This window comes from Stenella coeruleoalba (genome assembly GCF_951394435.1).
Source record: "Stenella coeruleoalba genome assembly, chromosome: 5".
Lineage (NCBI taxonomy): Eukaryota > Metazoa > Chordata > Mammalia > Artiodactyla > Delphinidae > Stenella > Stenella coeruleoalba.
In genome coordinates, this window is record NC_137150.1 from 55690877 (window position 1) to 55707885 (window position 17009).

Consider the following 17009-nt stretch of genomic DNA (forward strand, 5'->3'; position numbering starts at 1 on the left):
GGAGAAATCCTCTGGCAAGAATTTGGTAAGACTGGGGTCTCATATGCTTGTTGTAGGACTGCAAAGTGTTTTTATCTTTCCAGGAGCAATCGAATAGTACATATCAAGAACCGAAAAACACACAATTTAACCCAGTTAATTCCATATCTAGAAATAGAAATTCTCCTAAGGAAATAATTTGAAATGTGGATAAAGATGCATGCACAAAGATATTTATTACAGAATTAATTATAATGAAAATGCAAATACCCACTAATAGGGGATTGGTTAAGCACATCACAGTATACTTATATGATGCAATGATCTGGCCGTTATGAAAAACATCAGAATGGGGAATTTCTGATGCAATGTTAAATATATAAATAGTTCCGTAACAACTGTACAAAAAAAAATCCTAATTCTGGAAGGAAATATCAAAATGTTAATACTTCTTACTGAGTTGTGGCATTTGGGAAATTCTGTTTTATATATTTTCTAAATTTTCTACATTGAGTACATGTGATGTTTATGATAGAAAAGAAGAGTGATAACAAGCACGGGCCCTGAGTCTGCCAGGTGAGACTGGGTGCTCTTAGTTTTCTCTGAGGCATCAGCCTTGCTGCCAAGCCTCGTAGGCAGATGACAATCTGGGCTTGAAGGTGCCTGTTAGAGCTTTCTGCTGGGGAGGCAATGGTTGCTTCCATTTATCTGCCAGCACAGGGTTCTTGAAGAAATCCTCCCGGGATCGCCTGTTTCAAAGGCAAGGCAAGACAGTCTATGGCAGCCATTACTGAGACCTCTCCTGCTTCTCACTGCGGTCAGGATGCCGGCTGTCCCTGGTCTGGCCTCGCAGTGGAGCAGAGTTGTGCGCAGTGTGCTCGGGATACAAACGTGCTGTGAGGCCTCCGAGCTGCTGGAAAAGACAGTTTTGCAGAGCGTCAGCACGCACACCTGGAGGAGGGCGTTAGCACGACAGTGTGACAGCTACGCCCAGGAAGAGCTCTGCCTCCCACCAGCTGGTGAACTGTGGCTCGCTCGGAGCAGATGGTGCTACCAGGGAGGTCACGACAGCCCTGGAGCTGTGACAGGGTAGCAGGCCTAGCATGGGCAGCACTGACTTCCCTATGTTACCGAACCCTCCCAAGTCAGTCCCCAACATGAGTCCTCCCGCCTGGTGTCCTTGAAGCCAGTAGAAGGAGACCAAGTTCAGTTCAGAAGCAAAGGAAAGCTTCCTTCTTTGATCAGATAATGCCGAAGTTCGCACTCCCGCTCTAGAGCACACGCTCGCCCCGTAGGCGGAGGGCGGGGCTGCTTTATGGGGTCTCGTGGGGGGAGGGGCGGAGATCTCGCGGGGCTGGCCAGCCGTGCGGCTCGCCGCTCCAGACGGCAGTGCTGGGTGCAGTCTGTCCGCACACGGCCTGCGTGGCCATCTTGAATTTCAGCGTCTTGTGCGCGGCGCTTCTGCAGAAGGCCCCTGAGCTGAGGTGAGCCACGCACAGCCGTTTCGCATGAGGAACTCTGGTCTGAAATAACTGGTGCCTGAGGTACCCTGTGAGCCAGCAAAACTAGACAAAGCCCAAAGGAAGGAAAAAAAAAGGTTAGACTTTATTTTGTTATTCACATTCTATTTTTATTCTCCGGGAATTGTTAATGGGCTTTGCTGGTGACAGCTAGTCTAGAGTCTGAGTGTGACTCCTCTCTAAATGGCAGCAGCCAAGTTTGCTTGATAGGACTGGTTTTATTCAGTCTATTGAATCTATCCAGGCAGTTATAATAATAATGATAGTCAGCAGATATGCCAGGCCCTTTACCTATAGTATTTCATTTAACTGAAACTTTGCTTCTTTGAGGTCAGTGTCATTATCCCCACCTCATAGGTGAGGAAACAGACCTAAGTCTCACTCAATTACAAGACAGTAGATTCAGGATTCAAGGTCAAGTCCTTTAAGCTCCAAAGCCTATCATGCTTTTAACCAGTACACTGATGTTTCCCAAACTGGAGTTATTTTAAATGTGTCACTATTTTTACCAAAGCTGTGAACCATCAATTTTTCTTTATGTCAACTTACTTTTTTCCAATTAAATCTAGCCTCATCTTAAGCAATAATAGTCAGGGGATCATGAGTTGAATGTGCTGTGTGTATGTGTGTGTGCTTCAAATGCATACACTTGAAAAAAAAACCCACGTAATTTAAACAGAGGTTTATCCCTGAACCTTTTTTTTTTTTTTTTTTAATGAAAGCTTCTTTCTTTCTTTCTTTCTTTCTTTCTGGCCGTGTTGGGTCTTCGTTTCTGTGCGTGGGCTTTCTCTAGTTGTGGCGAGCGGGGGCCACTCTTCATCGTGATGCGCGGGCCTCTCACTGTTGCGGCCTCTCCCGTTGCGGAGCACAGGCTCCAGACGCGCAGGCTCAGTAGTTGTGGCTCACGGGCCTAGTTGCTCCGCGGCATGTGGGATCTTCCCAGACTGGGGCTCGAACCCGTGTCCCCCGCATTAGCAGGCAGATTCTCAACCATTGCGCCACCAGGGAAGCCCCCTGAACCTTTTAAAATACTTGCAACATCAGAGGACATGTACCATTTTGGGAAAATGCATTCATGCTGCTTTCTTCAGACTGGACCATAAGTGTTAATAGGCCACTAACCAGTTGCTGTTCACTAGTGGTCTTATCTTCCTGCCTTTGGTAGAATCTGACTGGCACTAATTGCTTTTTGATGTATTTATCCCAAGGCAAATGGTGGCTCAAAGGAACGCCGCTGTCTCCTCTGGTCTTCCTTTCGGAGCCGGGGTATCCAACGTGTGCTGCACCCAGGCCCTTGCAGCATTGCATGGGGCTGCCCAGCCTGTGCACCAAGCGTGTCAGGCTTTTAGGGACAATAACAGTGGGTTTGGCTTGTTCACAAGCGGTTCACAGACTTCCTTTTAATACTGTAATTTGCAGTGTCAGTGTTGGGGAGAAGACTGGGAACCTCCTACGACCACTTTATTTTACTTTACAGTGTGGGACCTGGCTAGATTGCTGAATGCTCTCAGTCATGCACTCAGCCATAAAACATTTATCTGCGAGAAAGTCTCTCAGGAAAAAATGAATATCGCTTCACCTCTGCGCTATAAACGGATGGTACTTTCACTATGGTGGTGCTATATGCAGACAGTCTGAGAAAAACCTGGAAAGCTGCAAACGTGCTTCCTATGCAGAGCACTGAACTAGGAATCAGCAGGCCTTAGTTCTCATCCCACTTCTGCCAGCTGTGTGACTTCAGCAGGGTTCCATCTTTTCTAGGCTTCTGTTTACTCCTCTGTAACAATACCTCCCCATAGGGCTGCTGAGGTGTACCTTGAGGGTGCGAAAGCGAACAGTCATTTAGAATCTTTCTGCTGAGGTAGTTAATGTGACTCATCTATAAAATAAGGGAGCCAGAGCCATGAATTTTATACTTTTCCCAGCCCTAGGATGCCGACTCTGGGAAGGAGGGAAAGGGACAGAGGGTTCTGAGCACATCACCTGGGCTTGTTTGGTTAGCTGAGTAAATAAGACTGATGGCAGCATATTCTGTTTCAGAACCTTGTCTGCGAGATATGGATTTGGTAGCCGCACTGAGGCAGAAATAGGAGAGGAATGAAGGAACATCAAGAATAGGCCAGTCATCTTTACCCTGAGGAAAATGGAAGGAAACCAGTGTGGCCAGGAAGGGTGATAGCACCAGGGAGAACCACCAAATATCTTGGTCTTTGGTCCAAAAAAAACCCCAAATGTGCTGAAAAATAGGGTGGTGAGACCCAATCATTGCAAGACTCTGTATTCTGATGAGGTGGCAGTAAGGAGTCATTTGAACTTTATTTGTGGTCATCCTGTCTGGAGAAATTTCACTTTGGTATCATGTTAACCCTGACTAGCCCCCCGATTTAGGCCATGATTTTAATAATAGTTACTATGCTTTTTCTAGGAATAGCTATGTGCAAAGCACTGTAACAGAGAAATTAGTTCTCTCAAATCCTCATTACCATGCTGTGGGTGGGTAGCATCACTGCCCTTTTACTGACGAGAAGACAAGGGGGGAAGGTTCAGCCGCATTCCTGAGGCTGGCTGCTTAATACACGGCGCAGCCAGGATGCAGCTTTTGGTCTGTTTGACTTCACACTCAAGCTTGTGGTATGCTACTTTTCTCTGCACTCAGTAATTCTTCTGGAGGTGTTAAGGTTTAAAAAACTGGTTTCTACTGACCCGAGTGCCAAGCCTTGACAGACCATTAAGAGAAGTAGGAAGAAACATGTCACTGAACAAGGAGTTTGAAGTTTATTACATTAGTTATCATCCAAATAGGTTTTGGAAATCACTTATCTAATTAGCCATTATGATTATTAGTCAGTTGTTTCTATGGAAACAACTCTATCTTATTACTCAGAATAGACAATTGTTTATGTCCTTATTTCTGTACAGTCTAAACGTCAGCATCACAGTTCTGGCAACAGGAGGAAGGATTCCTATTTTTTCGGTGTGACGTCTGTAGGTTACCCTGAGCCTTGTCTTGTTAATACTCATATTGGACCACCTCCAGCTCAGCCCTCATCAATTTCATAGATGGAGAGCAGTGGCTCTCAAACTTGGCTACACATTGGAGCCATTTGGAAGTGATTGTCCACTCCCAGAATATCACAATCCTGGAAGGTGAGATGCAGGTATCAGCAGTCTTAAAATTCCCCAGGTGTCTCCAATGGATATGTAAGTTTGAATGCCAAGGGCTCTTAGTATAATCAGTCGCAAGTATTTCTAGGCAAATACGCACAAAATTCTCTCTCCACAGGCATGCCAGAACACGAAACAGTGATTCTCAAACCAGGTTGTACACTAGAAGCACCTACGGAGGAGGGGCTCAAAAACCCAGTCGTGCCTGGGCCCCATTCTCACCAGATGTTTTATTAAATGGCCCCTGGAGGGGGCTGCTCAAACATCAGTATTTTAAAAAAGGCTTCCCGGCCATGCTAGTATGCAACCAGGTTTTGAACCACTGATTCACACCTACTAATCTTGGGAGGAGGCCTCCGGCCCAAGTGTATTATGTTTCTGCTACATTAATTTCCAGTAAGGCTTGATGCTTTTCACCAGACATCTTCCAGGTTCTGACATTAAGAGCTGAATAGGGAAAAATTCAATTTAAATAAGATTTTCCAGCAGCATAGGGTTGAACATCTTGCCAGCCTGAGTTATTGAATACTGATGCTAGCAATTATTGAAGAAGCAGCATAGGGGTATCTGTGAGGGGCGGGGAAGTCTAGTTTGGTTGATCTATTTGGCCTGTTTCCTACAATTTGAAGCCTTATTTCCCTCGTAGGAATGAAGGGTTTAAAATAACAAAACAGTGACCATATCACTTTATATTAGAACATTAAAAATAAGCTGCTTAATAATGTAAAATAACCATGCTTGTATTAACTATTCAGTAGTAAGCAGCTATCTGTAATTTGAATTTCTTCCCAATATTTCAGCCCAGTGGTAATTCTCTCTGCTTTTAGTGTGTGTAGCTTGCTTGTTTATTCCCTTTCCCTCTTCAGATTGTAATAGTGCTGAGTCCACAGTGGCCCCTTCATCATAATGAGAGAGAAGTTTTCTAATGACTCAGATTTCTAAATTAAACCTAAAATGTTTACTGTAAAGATGCCAGGCACACATTATGCATCACTGTTGCTATACAGTAATATAATTCAGATAGAAATTACCTTTGCAAACGGCAATCAGTTTTTGCTACTACTTCTTGTTTTCTTGACAGTCTGGTCAGTGGGCTGTGGAAAAGTGCTTTTACTTGATTACTTACACTGTTGATAATCATTGTGGGTTTTGGCAGAGCTAAGGCATTATTTCACAGACCTGCACTGCAGTGGGGAATGGGTGTAACTTGAAAATACAGCCAAAGTTCCTGTGGCTTTAGCCGACACCAAGGAATGTACAAACTCAAGCACATTTCTTATAAGACTTCATTTTTTTACGGTGGTTTGCCATGGGCCAGTCCACACATGGGGACAGGGTAAGCAAATATGGAACCATGGAGGTCTGAGGTTCCCCTGCACCTCAAAGAGTCTCTTGCAGTGGAGGCCTCTGGGAACACCCTGTATATCTCACGTAATGCCCAGGACACATATCCTTCCACTTGGAACTTTGGGTTTGAAAGGAAGGACACATGTTTTATATATATACACATATAAAATCCAAAAACCTGTCGTGACACTGTGTTATCTTCCAAAGGCAGAGAGATCCACTACTGCAGGCTGAATGCTTTATCTGGATCTAAATTTTGACAGAGAAATGAAAGAAACAGAGACACGAAATGTGGCAGATACCTTTTTGTAAGTGACATTATGAGAATAAAGAAGGATGGATGGAAGCAGAAAGAGCTATATTAAATGATTGCTTTATCACTTTTGCCAACTCCTATCCTTGACTTTTAAAATTTTTAAACATTTCAAACAAATCAGCTACGCCTGATTTGTTGAATGCTTTTGGAAGAAAATGACTCTGATTAGTCCAAAACCACCTCAGCAGGCAACTCAAGGGCGAGAACTGGTTTAATTTCATAAAAAATCAACAAGAGTATCATTTATAAAGAGGAACACCTGTCTTGCTAGAACCTAAACTAAGACCTCTAATCCTTTTACATAAGTCATTGAACAGCTGTCAGATATGTGAACAAATTTTGGACATTTGAGAACTGTGACTTTGAACTAGTGACCTGGAGGTCCTTTGTCCTTATTATCACTCCCCTGAGCCATCTGCTGTGGCAGACTACACAGTCATTATAGAAAATGGCATCACCCAGTTTTGAGAATCCATCAACGTGTTTTCAGAATTTTCAGTATTTTTCTAGTTCAAGTGGTACTTACTTTTGATTGCTTTTGGTCTTGATGTCCCCATCCTATTTAGTGACACCACCATCCACCAAGTCATTAAAATCAGAAATCGTCATTATCTTTTAGTTGGTAAGCCTTGTTAATCTACCTCTGCCTCATGAATCCTTCATCTTGTCTGTTACCATCACCTGACTTCGGGCTTCTTCTTGAATAGCTCAGGAGCCTTTTAGCTCATTCTCCCCGCCCCCACACACACATCTGTTCTTCACTTTGCTGCCAGATTTTCATCTTAAACTGGAGATCAAATCTCATTGCGATGCTAAGTTTTTCTGTGGCTCCTCAGTTACGTTCCGATTCCTTATGTTATCCCTCACCCCCGTCATCTAAGACTGCTCTGGCAGCTCTGCCTCCCGACTCACGTGTCTGCTCTTCTCAGCTCTAGCTCTGCTGGGTTGCCCTTCCTTCTAATAGCATATGTAGGAGCCTTCCATTTTGACAGCCAGCTGCTCCTGCTGTTTGTTCTGCCTTTCTCCTTTTCTTGAGTGACCATAGTTCACTCCTCTTGCAAGGCCCATATCGAATGTCCCTGCCCAGAGGTCTTTCCTGTCTCAAGAGAGATGGGATACTCCTTCCTTTGTTCCTTTAACACTTAGTGTATCTATTGTCACACTCCTCCCCAGGCCAACCCATTCCACAAATACTTGGGTACTTATGTGGTTTTAACATGAGTTCACTGGGGACCGGACATCTTTTTCACTCTTATCTTCCCAATAATTAGCACTGTATCTGTCCAAGGTAGGGGCTCAATCAGCGTTAGATTGAATTAGGATTATGGAGCACAGCCTTTCTGCATGGTAGCTCATGGGAAGCACTGTAGATTGGGTAATGGAGATTCCAGCGCAATTCCTTATCAGGTCTGCCGTTACGTATTACATGGGTTGATCTGTATGCCCCTTGAGTTCTTTGTGAGCTTAAAAATTGGGAATAAGCCTAAAAGTGGACAACTGTTTCTTCCTGTACCGTTTGCTCAGTCTGGCCTCTTCATAACTCCCACACCTTCTGACCTCTTCCTCCTGTTGTTCTCACCTTTGCTCTTGTATCTGTACTGTCACAGCCATTCCAAAGGCCAGCTCACAATGCACCTTCTACTCCCAACCTTGCTTGTGTCTTCCAGTCTGGATTTTCTCTTTTGCTGAACCTCTCTAGGACTTTAGAATCTCTTTTCCACTATTCAGCATTTTATTACATACAGTTCTGCACTATTTGCTAGTTATTTGACTTGGTAAGGTTTTTCCTGCTCAATTCAACTGAGAACTACTTTAGTGTAGCTTGAAGTTGTTGCCAGCAGAGGCATTCCAGTGTCTTTCCTGGAGGCCCTGGCTCTGCCATACCAGATATGTAACCGTGGGCAAGTTTTAAAAATGCCTAAACTTCAAATATAAAATGGAAAAAATAATAGTGCCTATTATTGTGCCTGACAAATGTCTCCATATGCGATAGTTACTATTATTAAGAACAGTTTTAATCAGAACCTGTTGAAACTGATTTATCTTCTTCCCAAAGCCTACGTAAGTAATGACTGATACTTTGAAGTCTTTATCATGTTGCTGGACAATTATGATGATTAGTTTGGCAAAAAGTCCCACCCTGCATGGTTCTTGGAACCATTCTTCCACAAGGAGTGCAGAACAGCCAATGCAGGCACTGACATTGTGGTTTGTTCAGTGATGTCTTGTGGACCAAATGAACCACAAGAGCTTATGAATTGTCCTAAAACACACAAAATGTGATTCATTAGACATTAACTAATAAACTGAGTATATTTTTGGTGCCATCATACCCAGACTATAAGGTCATTGAAATAAATCTGAGGCATATCTCCTGAAAGATGTCTAATCACTCCTCTGCCAGAAGAAAAGAAATACAACCCTATCTCCTCAACACAATAACATAGGAAGTATTTGTTTTATAACCATTCCATTTTGCTTTCTTAATTTCTTGTATCTCATCTCAGAAACTCAGAATTAACATGGCAAAAGTCCACTGTTTTGAGTTTAGGAAAAACAATATAATTCTTCTATATCTTTCATAGACTTTGCTTGTTGGGCCAGAAGCCTGACTCATTTTGACACAGCTGTACTCTGAACTTACATCACTAGTTAACATTTCTACTTCTAGGCATTCATTTGGCTTATTTGTTCCAGAAAGTTTTCTGTTCCCTGATTAAATGTTTCGCCGTGCTGTACCCACAGATTCATAAACTATTTCAGTGGCTGATTTTTCAAGACTGTAACTTAAAAAGCCTGTGACCTATTGAAAAAGCTTCATCTTTTTTCACCATTGGAAATGAGACCTACCCTGTACACAGTCTCAATGTAAGTTAGGTTTTGTCTTTGGCTCTAAACTTCCTCTTGTTTCCACCCCTAGGGAGCTAAATCTGCAGGATTCATCTGGTGTCCCATTCTTAATCTGGGTAGCTGTATCCTAATCCTTATTAAGGCATTAATAGTTCATTATGAGTTGACTATTTGCACCTGAAGGTTGTGTGACTGAAATTTGTAAATATTTTAAGACACACCCCCCCCCCCCAAGAATAAAATTATAATGACAGGGTGAGCTGGGTGAATCAGGTTTTATGATAGGAACAATTTTATCAGTTATAGTATTTGGGGCAACAGGCCTAGATCCTTATTTCCCAAATTGAATTTGTCTTGTTGGGATCTGTACTTACTATAGACTTCTGTTGGTATGTTTCCCATGGAGAATGACCAAGAGTCAACTAGTTGGTCATTGATTTGGAGTTGTTCATTGATTAAAACATGGCCATAGAGAAGAAACAAGTCTATCCACAGGAGAAGAGTTAAAAGCTGATACTACTCACTGCAGGTTGCTGTGAGGAACTGAGAGCTGGGACAGCACAGGAGCATGATGCTGGTGACTATAGTTGTGCTGGTGAGACATGACATCTCTGTGTGGAAACATCTCTCTATTTCACAGATGCAGAAACAGGTTACCCTGGTTCTGGTGACCACATGTCTCTCACTTCTCTCTGTGCTTCTATGAGATTCAGGGTATGGGAAGGATGATTTCCAAGTTTCCTTCCTTTTCACTTTGATCCGTACTGTCTACTGGGAGGTTTTTGTCCAGTATACTAGAGATGCTTCTAGTATACTAGAGAGAAGCTTGCCTGTAATGGACAAGCAGGATGGGGCTGTGTGGGGCAGTGAGATTGGCTGGAAAACTCTCTGAGCTGCGTGCCAGGTTGCTCTGCTGACATCTAGCTGAGGCCAAACAGCTCTGTTCAAGGCCAGGACCCTGACTTAGGAAGGGTGGGTCCTGAGAGCTCACTGCTATGACACATAGCCATCCAGGTCACTGGTTCCTTGAGTCATGTTGCCACTTGCTGCTCCACATCCAATCCTCCTGTTCTCAGGAACACCCAGCGAATGACTGGGTCAACAGTTGAGGTCTATAAATCTGGCAGACCTTTTTCAGGGATTAAAGGGCAGCCCATTCTGTGGCTACTGTGGTGCCTGGTGTGTTCCCTAGGATGGTGGTGCACAGGAAATACACTTCTACAATAGAGACTATCTAGTATTTTATGTTAACTCAGGTGTGTGGTTCCTATGGAATATTGGTAAGATGAGGAAAATAGAAGGCATGACATTTTAATACATGTCATGATATCTTTAAAGGATGAGAGAAGCCTCTAATTAGCTAGCACCTATTTGGAATGATTCCAGAAGTCATGTGTTACTTCTCATAAGATGTTGTTAGAGAGCCTGGCCAGAGTTATACTCCTGCGTTTTTAGAGTACTTGTAAAGTAGAGTGTTTTCTCCATGAGAATGTGAGTTACTCTGGGAGACTTGGTTATTTCTTCTTAAGAGTCTAATAGCATTGTTCAGTAGAACTTTTTGTTATAATGGAAATGTTCTGTAATTAGCCACTAGCCTCATATGGCTATCGGGTGCCTTGAAATGTGGCTAGTGTGACTAGGAACTGGAGTTTTAGTTTTTTAAATTTTAATTAGATAGCCATATGTGAATATTGGCTACCATGCTGTACAGCACAGGTCTAGAATACTACTGCCTGACTTATGGGAGGCAGACTCAATCATTGTCTGTTAAATTGAATTGAACTTACCATACTTCAGGGCACTTGCCATGTGTTTTTCAAATTTCTAACATAATTTATTCTCAGTAATTCTAGATTTTCTATTCATATGACACTTCAACTAAAAACTTATTCTACATCTGGACCTAAACCATCATTATTACTAGAGCAGTGTTTCAGAGACCCCAGGGCTTAGGGAAAGAAGAATTCCCACAATGATGCATAACAGTTCTGCTGTTTCCATAAATATGCTTTATAGATCCTCTCTGCCTTCCACAGTGCTTCCTAGATCATTTCCCAGTGAAAGTAGGAAACTGGATAGTTCATGAATATTTCCACTCACTCTCTGCTGCTGGGGAGGAAAGAGAGTAAGTAGCACTTGCCATTCGGAGATGTCTGGGTTTGAATCCCAGATCTGTGACTTTGGAAAAATCAGTTAAATGTTTATAACTTCAGTTTTGCATATCAAATGAGAGTGAAAAGAATTCTTTCAGCCCTAGGTGTCTTTCAGAGTTGAAGTGTCAGAATCTTTGATTTAAAGTGTGTGCAGATCTTTCTGAGCTGTGAAACACTGTACAAATATTTATGGCTGTGGCTGTTGTTGTTATCTCAGTTGACACTGAAGCATTTGTATTGGCCTCCATGGCATATTTTTCCATGCCGGAAACTAATCATTCAGCCACTGCCTCCGATTGAGCCTTATCACTGAAAATACTCAGGATCTTAATATACTGCATTGTATGCCTCATAATCATGAAGTTGCATTTGTTAAATGCAGGTCTGCATGGTATAGGGCTGATCTCTGTGTAGTAGATTGGCTAAATGAAGCCAATTTTCCTGTGACAGGAGAAAATTTGAAGAGTTCCCACTCGTATTCAATATTGGCTTTATGATATACTTGCTTCCTGAGGTAGGGAGATATTTTGGTTCTGGTCCTATCTACAAGATAGATTCATTGCCTGACTTACAAAATTTATTTAATCTACTTATAGAGCGTCTAGAAAAAAACTAAGTTTGTGATAGCAATTTTTGATCTGTCAGGTGATTGTGCCTGGATTTCTTAATCTGCTTTTAAACTTGAAGATCAGGGGCATACCTAGTTCTTCATTCTTTCTGAAAACTGTGCTCGTGGAATCAGCTGTTTAGAAGTATAGTACATTTATAGTGAGTTGCTAATTTAACTCACACTACATGCAGATGCACAAGGAAAAATGCAGCTTCTTTATTTTTCTATAGCTGACCTGATCTTTCTCTTGAACTTTTAATTTGTTTGGTAATGAAGAATGTATTAGTTATCAATTGCTGCAAAACTAATTACCCTAACGTGCAGCAGTTTAAAACAACACACTTTTATAATCTCATGATTTCTAGGTCACAAATCTGGGTGTGGCTTTGATTGGTCATCTGGTTCAGGGTCTTTCAGAAGGCTACATTCAAGGTGTCATCTAGGGCTAGATCTAGGGTGACCAACTGTGTGGGATTTTGCTCAAGACTGAGTGGTTTCCTGGGATGTGGAACTTTCAGTGCTCACACTAGGAAAGTCTTGGGAAAACTGAAATGAATTGATTACTTTAGCTGGGTTCCACCTGAAGTCTAGACTGAGGGACAACCTGTCAAGCTCGTCTGTGTCAGGTGGCAGGACTTAGTTCCTTGCGAATTGTAGGACTGAGGGCCTCAGTTCTTTTCTGGCTATTGTTCAGAAGCTTCCCGAGTTCCTTGCCACATGGGCCTCTCCATTGTGCAGCTTACAACATGGTATCTTATTTAATCAGAACAAGCAGAGAAGAGAGGAAGAGAGGTGAGCAAATTGGAAACCAAGTCCTCTTTCAAGCCAAATCTGCAAAGTCACAACCCAACAGTTTTGCTGTATTGTTTGTGAGAATCAAGTCATTAGGTCCATACCATACTCAAGCACAAGCACAAGGCCATGAATGCTAGGAAGTGGGGATCCCTGGGAGAAATCTTTAGAAGCTGCTTACTACAAAGGGAAAAAAGTAAAATTTAGCCCGGTTTGGCAAATGTGGGTAACAGTAACTTTCGGGTAGTCATTCAGAATTTAAAAATTTTTTCTCTTTCTTTTCTGAGACGGTTTCTCAGTATATGGCAAGAATAAGGCCTTCTGACCTGATGGCAGTGGGAAAGGGACACCTCAGACCCATCTGTACTATCCTGGCTCCTCTGTTCTCTGCAGTGATGTCCTTTTTATGCCTGGTGACTGCCGCTCAACAGCTGAAGTTAGCAGCTGGTGGACACATGCTCTGTAATCTTGTGGTTCACTTGGGGGCTTGACTGTCCTCTCTGCTGATTTGGTATCACTTCCATTCTTGTCCCTTCCATCTGACCCTCTAGCCTAGCAGACTCCCCTGTGGCCCCTTACAGTGACCCTCTGGTAAGCTCTCCACGCAGTATCATCACATATAGCCTGCTTCATTTCTCAGGGCATCTGGAAACTTCTAGACACTTTTCATGTCATATGAGGGCTAAGGGAGTCTCTGAAGGGTTAAACTGAGCCTCCCCCACCCCCCACCCTGCGTTCCCCACACAATCATGTTGTACAACCAGCATTCCTCTGCTGTAGCCATTCTGTGGCAAGTTGCTCTGAGTCCCAAATGGGAAAGGAGGCAAAAGCACCTCTCTATGTAAATCCCATTCTAGGCTCACATCCCAGTTTTGGGGGGAGGGGTAAGCATGGGGTAGGGAGGAGGCTATATGCTCAGTCACATTTGCAGCCTCCTGTGTTCTGTCCTGAGTTCTCTCTACCCTAGGCCCATGGTGAGACCCCCCAGGTCTGGCTCTTACTATGTTAAGTGAGGTCAGGGCAACGTGGAGTGATTTTCTTTCGTTTCTTTTTTTTTTCTGTCTACTCAAAGCTTGGCTTTCATAACTGTTGTCTTGATGTGGATTTGTAAACGTCAGATTTATGACTCAAAGATGATCAATGGCCTGTTATTCCTTGTAGCAATAAGCTTTTTGGCTAAGCTGGGATGCCAGAGCTGCAGAGGAGCATAATTTAAGGGGGAATATATATTCAAAATGCCAAAAATACTATCCTCATTATATGCATTGGTTTTTACAGCTGAAGGTGACTTCCTGGAGTGACCAGCAGCCCTGGCTTAGGGGTTCAAGGGCCTACTCATTCTAAAAACAGAGGACTTATTTTAAAAAAATGTTTTTCTAGTGGCACTGCTATGAATCCAGTATTTTACTGCCAAAAAGATAGGTTTTCTGGGGTTAAGTGAGTAACCCCACACATTGAGAGAGCTGAAAAAAAGCGTGTGTGTATGGGGGTGCTTAAAAAGGGAACAAGGACAGAAAGTGAAATGTAGTGTGCGGGGAAAAGAGAAAGCATAAAACGTATGTTGTGGGAACAAAATGGTTAATAATTCTTCTCTTCCCAACCCTCCCAAGCAGCTGCATCCAGGGGAGGGAAGTTTGCCATGGAAACACAGGAAGTATCAGAGATCTGGGCAACAAGGGAAGCTTTTCTTTTACTATCCAAACTGGAAGTAGCTCTCTTCCTACCAAAATGCCTGGGGCTATACAACACTTCTCTTTGCTGTGGCACAGGATGTAGAGACTGAGTGCTATTTATGGCAGCAGGCAGCCAGAGATAGCAGTTTGTAGAACATACTTGGAGAAAGCAACCTCTGAAAACTAGAGTTGATGAGGAATTTGAATTGAAAGTGAGCTTTGAGTAGTTACAGATAGAGAGATGGCATTAAATAATTGGCATTAAGTCTTGACACGGGAGAGTGGCCGCTTAAACCCAGACAGAGTGAGACACAGACACATCCAGAAAGGGGCTCAGCATGGGGCAATGGATCTGAAAGAAGAAGGACATGTAAATAGGACCATGGCAGAGATACTCCCCTCAGCCACAACTGGCCAAGGGTTATGAAAAATTTCTTAGTGATGAGGGACTGTAAGTTATCATCAGCCCTACATTGAATTAAATTTACACTAAACTGCAAATAACATTCAGCTTAAGTTATTCAAGTGTGAATTGTTTATAGTTCTTTTTCCACAATGGGGTTTGAGTCATTCTCAATGCATTCTTTTTTATTTAGTTTTTAAATGAAATCTGCAGTTAAAGACCCCTCCTGAGAATGTTACATCTGATTGCTTCACGGGGAGGATCTAAATAATAAAATTTGGGTACACAGTATGGGCCAACCAGGCCAACAACTCCCCTTACAGAAAGCAGCTAATGGAAGCTAACCCCCACCTGGATATATCATGCTTTACAAACACAGAGGACAAAGGGAAAGGCAAGAGATGAGAGAGACTGACCAGGATATAAAATCAGAGTAGGAGGGGCAGAAAAGAGTGAGCATGTAAAGGGTAGCGTGACTATTGCAACTCAGGAGAGTCTGTAAAGCCATGGATGGATCTGAGAAGAAGGAACTTGCATAAGTTGTATGTATTTTTGCTTTTGGTTGAAGAAAGAGGAAGGAATGTTTGGGTGAGGGAGGAGGGATGGTTATGGTAGTGGGCAGTGTTCTGTCCTGGCTCCAAAGACCGATGGTACAAGCCCCCTGGAGAGAGAAATTAGTAGCAAAAGCAGAAGAAACTGTTTTCCTATGTGACCCAAGTAGAATGGTGGGGGACTTGAATATTGTTTCTCTCAGGCATCCTGAAGGATTGCCGCTACTGTCTCATTAGAAGACAGTCTTCTCCTGGGGGAGCACCTATAACTGAAGTGCTGATGAGGCACGGCCCTCAGGTGACTTCTGGAGGCATCTGCCAAGGGCGGGGGCATCTGGATCAGAAGAGGAAGCTAAGGGGGGCATCCATGGTGATGTATCTGTAAGAGCTCATGTGGCACCACGTGAAAACATCTAGTTATAATTAGACCAAAGTTCCTAGGATGCTGCTTAAAAATATGGAGTCCGGTATCAGTGGTACTTTATGTATTTCTGTTAATATGCCACTTCTGTACCAGGTTCTAGAAGCATACTGTTGTCACCATTTCAGTAGTTAAGAAACTGAGGCTTTGCAGTTAAGTAATGCATTTACTGTATTAAAACAAGAAGTGTTAAAGCCAGGATTTAAACCCTGTTTATCTGCCTCCAGAGCTTACTCATATTGCCACCATGCTGTAGGAGACCCTCTAGGCTCCTCTACCAAGCCAATACAGTCCCAGAAGCTGTTAAAATAAGAACTTTAAAAGGGCAGGTCATGTGCCAGATGTTACACATTGAAACTTGGGAAAATGGCCAGATCAACTAGAAAGGTCAACAGAATCCTGAAAGCAGTGGCTCTGGGTACAGACCAAAATCATCTCTGGTTATGGGAGGAGGAATTCTTAGTCTAAACAAAACTCAAATATGGTTAAGTTTACTAATTGTTGTTCTTATGATCAAGTGTTTAGGCATGATGTGTGTTAAGGGTGGGCACTGGTTCACCAATGGTTGTTATGTTGGTCAAGTTGCTTCACTTGCCTGAAATCCATTTTCCATCTATAAGGGGAAGAATATGAAAGCATCTGTTTTGTAAGATTATTGTGAGAATTCACCACAAATAAATACTGTGGCGGATCGTATTTTCCAAAGATGACCACACCAATATACATATTGCAATCCCACATGAATTTCTTAAATGTGACTGACATCCTCTCACTAAAAGTTGAGTTGTATATTCTCTGTTTGAATCTGGGCAGACTTGAGTTCTCTGATCAATAGATGTGGCAGGAGAGATGCTATGTGACTTCCAAGGCTCAGTCATGAACATGATACAGCTTCCATCTGTTCCCTTTCTTAGGACACTTGCCCTTAAAACTCAGCTGCCATGCTGTGAGGAAGCACAGACTAACTCACATGGAGGGGTCAATGTGGAGTGCAAACACGGCCCCCAGTAGACAGTCACCACCAAACACCCGACATCAGTGAAGAAGCTTTCAGACAGTTTCAGCTCCTAGCCTTTGAGTTTTCCATCGGCAGCTCCAGACATCAGAGCAGAGACCAGCTGGGCCTATTGTGCCCCCATCCAAATTCCTGACCCACAGTATCAGTGAGCATGACTTGGTACTGTTCTGTGCCACTGAATTTGGGGGTAATTTGTTATGCATCTGTAGTA

At 42.9% G+C, this 17009-nt stretch overlaps 1 long non-coding RNA gene across 1 annotated transcript in view; it reads left to right on the forward strand.

Annotated features, from left to right (window-relative positions):
- The first annotated feature begins 455 nt into the window (after positions 1-455).
- LOC307187335 overlaps positions 456-17009 on the forward strand; it is a 264230-nt gene continuing 247676 nt past the window's right edge. Inside the window, exon 1 of the long non-coding RNA XR_013828586.1 lies at positions 456-1576. This is a non-coding gene — a long non-coding RNA (uncharacterized lncRNA). The remainder of the gene's footprint in view (positions 1577-17009) is intronic.